The sequence below is a fragment of the Equus przewalskii genome, chromosome 5 (genome assembly GCF_037783145.1).
Source record: "Equus przewalskii isolate Varuska chromosome 5, EquPr2, whole genome shotgun sequence".
Classification (NCBI taxonomy): domain Eukaryota; kingdom Metazoa; phylum Chordata; class Mammalia; order Perissodactyla; family Equidae; genus Equus; species Equus przewalskii.
The window spans coordinates 70,186,284-70,192,573 of record NC_091835.1 but is presented as its reverse complement, the minus strand read 5'-3'; the positions used below and the strand labels follow the sequence as shown (position 1 = coordinate 70,192,573).

Genomic DNA, 6,290 nt, shown 5'->3' with positions numbered 1-6,290 from the left:
GAGGAGGTCAACTACTTGCGTGGCCGAGGAGCTGGGACTAGAGGGGAAAACAGACACTGCGGCCGGTGCTGTTCCACATCCTGGGAAGTTCCTAAGGGAAAAGGACAAGATCTTCCTGCAGAAAGCTGGCTCCTAGTCTGATTGGGAGGCAGGACACGAGAACAGTTATAAAAACATGGCCAGAAGGGCCAAGAGGCAGCCTCCAAGAGGCCTTGAGCTGGCATTGGGGTGGAATCTAGAGGGTTAATCTGACAGGCCCCATGAGAAGAAGGGAACATGGGGCACAGTGTGAAGGGAGAGCCAGGACCAGGCAAGGCAGAGAGAAGGGAGGGCCTCGCCTGGAGGAGAAAGGCTGACCCGAAGCTCATAGGTATGGGGCAGAGGCAGGATTGAGGTTCTGGGGATGGAAAGCCCCAGGACCCACGACAATCAGCCAGACCCCTAGTGGTCCTCCCCATATGGCCCTCCATCTCACAATGGCAGAAACCCTTGATCCAACCACACCAGTAGTGGAGGCACCATTCCCTCACTGGGGAGCGTGGGGGAAAAGGATGTCAAGGGGGTTCCCCTGCCCATTTGGGCCCAAAAAGACCTCCCTTGCCCAGGCCTGGCCCTCGATGAGGAGAGGGGCTGTGGCGGGGATTCCCTTCATGATTCCTTTCTTTATCTTGAGGATCAAGAAATACTCGACCGGGGTGCCCCCACCCCTCCCCAGGTTTAGGAGGAATTAAAGGGAAAGAAAGAAAAATGGGGGCACAAAGACCGGACCTTCCTGGGGCTGTCCCAGGGATCAGGGGCCTTCCAGGGACACCGCCCAGATGGGGTTACATGCTCTGCATTACATAAGGATGAGGCGGCCGGCTGGGTGCTTTTTCGAAGCGCCTCCACATTTGCTCTTCCCTCGTTGCCATGGGAGGCAGTCAGGGCCGGCACGAAAAAGCGGCCAAGGTCACCAGGCTGGAGGTGACAGCTGAAATGAACGCCAAGATCTCCCCTAAACGCAAGCCAGGCTCTTTATTAAAAACAAACAGAAATCTTCTGTAACTCATTTTTTAAATTGCAAAATCAAACAGGCTCGCTGTAAACAAATGCAGAACCGCGTGATTTACGAAGTGAGAGGCCGGCCCGGCACTCCCAAACGAGCAGACTTCGGTAATCCTCCGCTGTCTGCTTCCAGATCGCTCTCCACGTCGCCAGACATCGGATCTGGCCCGGCGGGCCCTGCCCGAGGGGCCGGGCCGGAAGGATCAGGCAGCCCCCGCCGCCCGCCGCGCCTCGGCCGGGCCCCCTGCGCGCTCCCGGGGGCGGCTGCGCCGCGCCGGGTGGGGCCGGGGAAGCCGCTACGTCACGGGAGGGCGGGGGCCCGCGCCGGCGGCCGGGGCCAGCCAGGATTCCATTACCTCACCAGGCGGCGCCGGGTAAACGCTGCTGCAAGCCATTGGCTCCCGTGCCGCCCTCCCAACCAATAGCACGAGAGCATGCAAATCAGCCACCGCCGGCCGCTTCCCTCGAGTCTGGCGTATGCAAATAGACGTCTTTGCGGGATGAGGAAGAGGGGTCTCGAAATCAGCAGGGGCTGTTTGCGGCCTTTCTGTCGTAAATCTGGTCCAGCCAGTCCTGAGGGAGATGGAGTGTCATTAAGGGTCAGCGGCCTTAATTCTTGAACTGTCTTTCCAGTTAGATCCCAATTCTTAGAGATTCAGTGAACCTAAGAAATGGTGCAAAAATTATTTAGGTCAACTTGGAAATGAGAGCAAGGAAGAAATAAGACATAAAGACACAGAAAACTGGAATGTGCTTTGGAGAACACCTAGGTCAACGTCCTCGCTGAGGACACAGCAAAGAACAAAACAGATACAGCTCCTTCTCTCCTACCCGGCTCCTTACAGCCCAGTAAGGGAGACGGATGTGAAACCATCTTACAGATAAGTACTAAGTGGCATAAAGAGAAAAGGAAATGCAGGATGCCAATGAGATATTCAATGGGGAGTTGTAAATTAGACAGGGGTGGTAGATAAGGGAATGCTTCTCCAAGGAAGCAGCTTTTTTTTTTAAAGATTGGCATCTGTTGCCAATCTTCTTTTCTTTTCTTCTCCCCAAAGCCCCCCAGTACATAGTTGTATATTTTAGCTGTGAGTACCTCTGGTTGTGCTATGTAGGACGCCGCCTCAGCCTCCAGGATCTGAACCGGCGAAACCCTGGGCTCCCAAAGCAGAGTGCAGGAACTTAACCACTCGGCCACTGGGCCTGCCCCAGGAAGCAGCTTTTAAACTAAGGAGTGTCTGTGGGGTGGGGAGTCGGGGGAAGAGCCAAGTGTTCCCGGGAGAGGAAGCAGTATGTGTGGAAGCCCAGAGGTGGGAAAGGGCTTGATTCCTTCGAGCAGCAGAATAAGGTGAGTAACTAGAGCCCAGGGACTAAGGGAGAGTTTCGGGACATGAGGCTGGAGAGGAGTCCTGGGCCAAATGTGTGCTAGGCTCTGGCTAAGTACTTCTCTTGCTTTGTCTCTTCCTTCTTTCAACAGCCCTCTGAGGTAGGTACTGCTTAGTATTGAGGGAACAGATGTCACACAGCTGAGAAATAGCAGAGCGGATTTGTGTCCGGGTTGGTGTGGCCTCAAAGTCTGTGCCTTGAACCGCTGGTCATTGCCTCCCAGATTGGAGTCTGAGGTTTGGAGTGGTGAAGTGATTTGCCCTGAATGTCATGGCTTGCAACAGAGCCGAGCCCTGCAGAGAGGTCTGCAGATTTTTCACTGTGCTGTGAAAGGACACAGGGACAGGGAGAGTAGGGAGGGCATGGAAAGAAAAGGTCCTCTTTGCCCAGACCTTGGGGTTTGCTAGAACTTAGGGTTTCCTGGAGTGGAAAGAGGTAGACGTTTTTAAGCATCTGTCTCTAGGGGTGTGCTGCTGGTCAGCAGGCAGCCCCCTTGGAGGGTTGCTGGGCCTGGCGTGCCAGGGCAGCCCGGATTAGCTGGATCTTGCGTGCTATCCCAGTTGCCTAGTGATGCTGCTCCTCCGGCTCTCACCAGGAGAGCCAGCTCTGGTTACGGGTGACAACTCCCCGGGGTTGGGGGTGGGGGCTGGAGAGACATGGAAGCAGGCGGGAGGGCACGGGAAACCAAGCCTCTCTCCGTCCAGGTTTACCTGGCAGTGGGGTGGGTACCCCTTAGCTCTCTGGCATACCTTTGGGGCCTGTCTCCCCTGTGCCCGCTCTATGGCCTCAGAAGTCCAGGGCGCACAGGCACATGGGGAGGGTGGCAGAGCCAGGGGCAGGGCCTTTCCAGGGAGTGCTGCTGCAGGCGTTTGGAGGGGAGCCCTGCCCTGACAGCTGAGCACCGCGAAGAGCAGCTCTGCCCTCTCCACTGGGCGTCACTGTGTGTGGGCACCTCCTTGGATCCAGCGGCCCTGAGGGTGGTGACAGAGTGGGCTATGACACAGGAGACATGCGGATGGAAGTGGAGTGCAGCCCTGGACTAATGGAGCCTGCAGCCTTGTCACCCTCCCCCCCGCCCCCTGCCCCTGCCAGCAGCGCCCATCCTGGCCCTCATTTCTCTGGCTCTCTTAGCAAAGCTCCCAGCTCTCCCTGGTGCTGGCTGCAGAGATCCCACAGTACTTTCTCTGGCAAGGCTCTGGCTCCCAGCACCCAGGGAGGCTGCAGTGGGTGTGGTGAGGCTGTGAGCTGCCCTAGCCACTCAGGCTTCTGAGTGGGATGATCCTTCAGACACTCGCACCATAAATGTCCAGACGCAGAGTCACTTTGGAACTGTCCTCTGCAGGCCAGGCAGAGCCTCCGCCCAGGGAGGGCCGGGTAACCTGAGCTGCCAGCAGGCACTTCAGGAGGACCTCAGGTCACTTCAGAAGGAGTCAGCTGATGCTCTTGGGGACCATTCATCATGCCCCCAGCCCAGCCCGGCACAGCCATGGCTATTTCCAGTCCCTAGGTATGGGGCAGCTTATGTAACAGGCTGGAAGCCAGGGACTGGGCTGGGGGCACTTGTGACAAGGGATAGGGCTGCTCCCACCTTCCACTGTGAGGCCAGCCCCTCAGAGCCCCGGTTCTTTCTGTGGAGGACTGTGCATGGGGGAGCTCACAGGCTGGGTGTGATGCTTGTGGACAGCCTGGTGTCTACCAGCACACTTTGTGCTTCCTCCCTCCTAACCTGGCCCAGAAGATGGCTCAGCCTCCTTCCTTCCGTTTGAGGCCACCGAGCAGCCTTTCCTTGGTGGCCTCACCCACTCAGCCCAGTATGGCCTCCCCTGGCCCCTCTGTGAGAACCCTGTACCCATCTTGACGCCCCTTCCTAACTCTGGTGGGGACCGGAAAGCATCGCTTGGTGGTGAAGCAGGTTTCAGATACGGTTATTCACATCATGGCTTTGCAAGCTCACTGAGCCTCAGTTTCCCATCTGAGAAATGGAACCATAATATCTCCTTTCTGGTGTGGTTGTGACTATGAGGGCTTAGGAGAACATTCCGGGAGGGCGATTGCTCAGTCTATCTGTGTGGCCTCGGGCAAGTTATTTCAGCTCTCCGTGCCTCAGTTTCCTCAAGTGTAGAATAGAGGCAGTAATACTACCCAGATCCCTAAATTGTGAGGACCCGGTGAGTTTCTCTGCATAAAGCCCTTCAACGGTGCCTGGCACAGGCAGCACCGTCTAAGTGTCAGCTATAATTAGACGAAGTTTGCAGATCATTTTCCCCAGCCTTGGCTCCTAATAAGCTCTTGGTGAAAGGTACTTGTTATTTTTAACCTCTTTCTCCTTCACTATTTTAATCCCCCTCATAAACCCACCTTCAGTCCGCCTTGCATTCCCTCTAAGCTCTCCTCTTTGGTTGCTAGTCTGCTGCCACGGCCAATAAAGGCATGCATAAATTATATTTGTCTGGTGTTTACATTCGCGGAACATTTCACACCCTGCTGTCTGGGCCTCCCAGCGAACCCGTGAGCGAGCGCCGAGGCCTGTGTCACTGCCCTCATTTTGTAGAGCCCAGGACAGGGTGTGATCTGTCCAAAAGCATCAGCTGCTAAGGGGTGTGTCCAGGGCGCCCGGCAGGGTATTCCGACCTCGGGCACCCGAGTGCAACGGAGGATGCGGCCAGGGCATGCCAGCTCCGCGCTGCCAGGGCAGATTAGCGCGGGGGGCCCTCCTGCTTCCGGTCCCAGCCCGACTGAGCGCCCACAGAGCGGGAGGAGACAGGCCTGTGGGCCTTATAAATATCTCCCATTCCAGCTCCAGCCCTGGGAGACCCCAAAATGCTGTGTGGTGGTGCCCTCTACTGGACGGAAGTGGCCTCTACTGGGCTGCTGCCTCTGAAGGGAGAAAGGTGAGCGGCGGCGGCTTTATTCCCATTCACACAAAGATCTATCCAGAGCCTACTACGTGCCAGGCAGTCTTCTAGAAACCACGGAAGTGGGGGAAAAAAACCTCAGAAACTCCCCAACTTCCACGGAGATACATTGGGCGGCAGGCACACAGATAAAAACATACACAACATAATTCCATGTAATGCGAAGTGCTATGAAGAAAAACAGAGCAGGTAAGTGGCTAGAGAATGACCGAGGCTGCTCATTACAAAGGAACGGTCACAGAGGCTTCTCTGAGGAGGCCACAAGGAGGGAGAGATCCCAGGGAAGAGAGGGAAAGGGCCCTTATCTGGGGAAAAGGCCAGGGAGGCTGAGGATGGGCTCCAGGGCACCGAGAAGGGGAAATTCTGGGTGTGCAGGAGGAGTAATGAGACCCATGTGGCCAAGAGCAGTGTCGGGGAGAGAGCGAGCTCAGAGAAGATCTCGCCCTTTCTTAGCGTGATGGCACATGTGGAAGGGAGAACACATGGAGGAGGGAGCCTTGCATGCTCCAAGAATCACGCAGCTAGAGAAGAGTCCTGTTCGAAACACAAGCACAATAACATAATCAACACACACTGAGCTGGCTATGCCTGGGGCCCTAACACAGCCTGGCAAGTGGGTTTTCCTGGCATCATCGCCATCTTGCAGATGAGGAAACTGAGGCTGAGAATGGTGGAGTTACGTGGCTTGCCCAAAGACACAAATATCAAGTCACAGAACAAGGACTCGAATCGGGTTTGTGTGACTCCAGAATCCAGGCTTTTAACCATGACTTGTGCACTGGGAAAAAGAAAAAGGCAGGACATAAACAGCATGTAAAGTATGGGTGACATTTGTATTAAAATACACAAATACGTTTATATATGTAGAAAGGAAGACTGAAAGGCAGTACATCAAAATGTGATGCTCTCTAGGGATGAATTATACCTCTCCTTCCACTGTGGCCC

The 6,290-nt window shown here is 55.5% G+C and overlaps 1 long non-coding RNA gene across 1 annotated transcript; it reads right to left on the bottom strand.

Annotated features, from left to right (window-relative positions):
• Positions 1 to 995: 995 nt before the first annotated feature.
• Positions 996 to 2,264, bottom strand: LOC139083386 (uncharacterized). Its single transcript, XR_011540070.1, has 2 exons — positions 2,141 to 2,264; positions 996 to 1,708 (listed from the first exon to the last, which is right to left on the bottom strand). It is a non-coding gene; the product is annotated as an uncharacterized lncRNA (long non-coding RNA).
• Between the last annotated feature and the right edge of the window lie 4,026 nt (positions 2,265 to 6,290).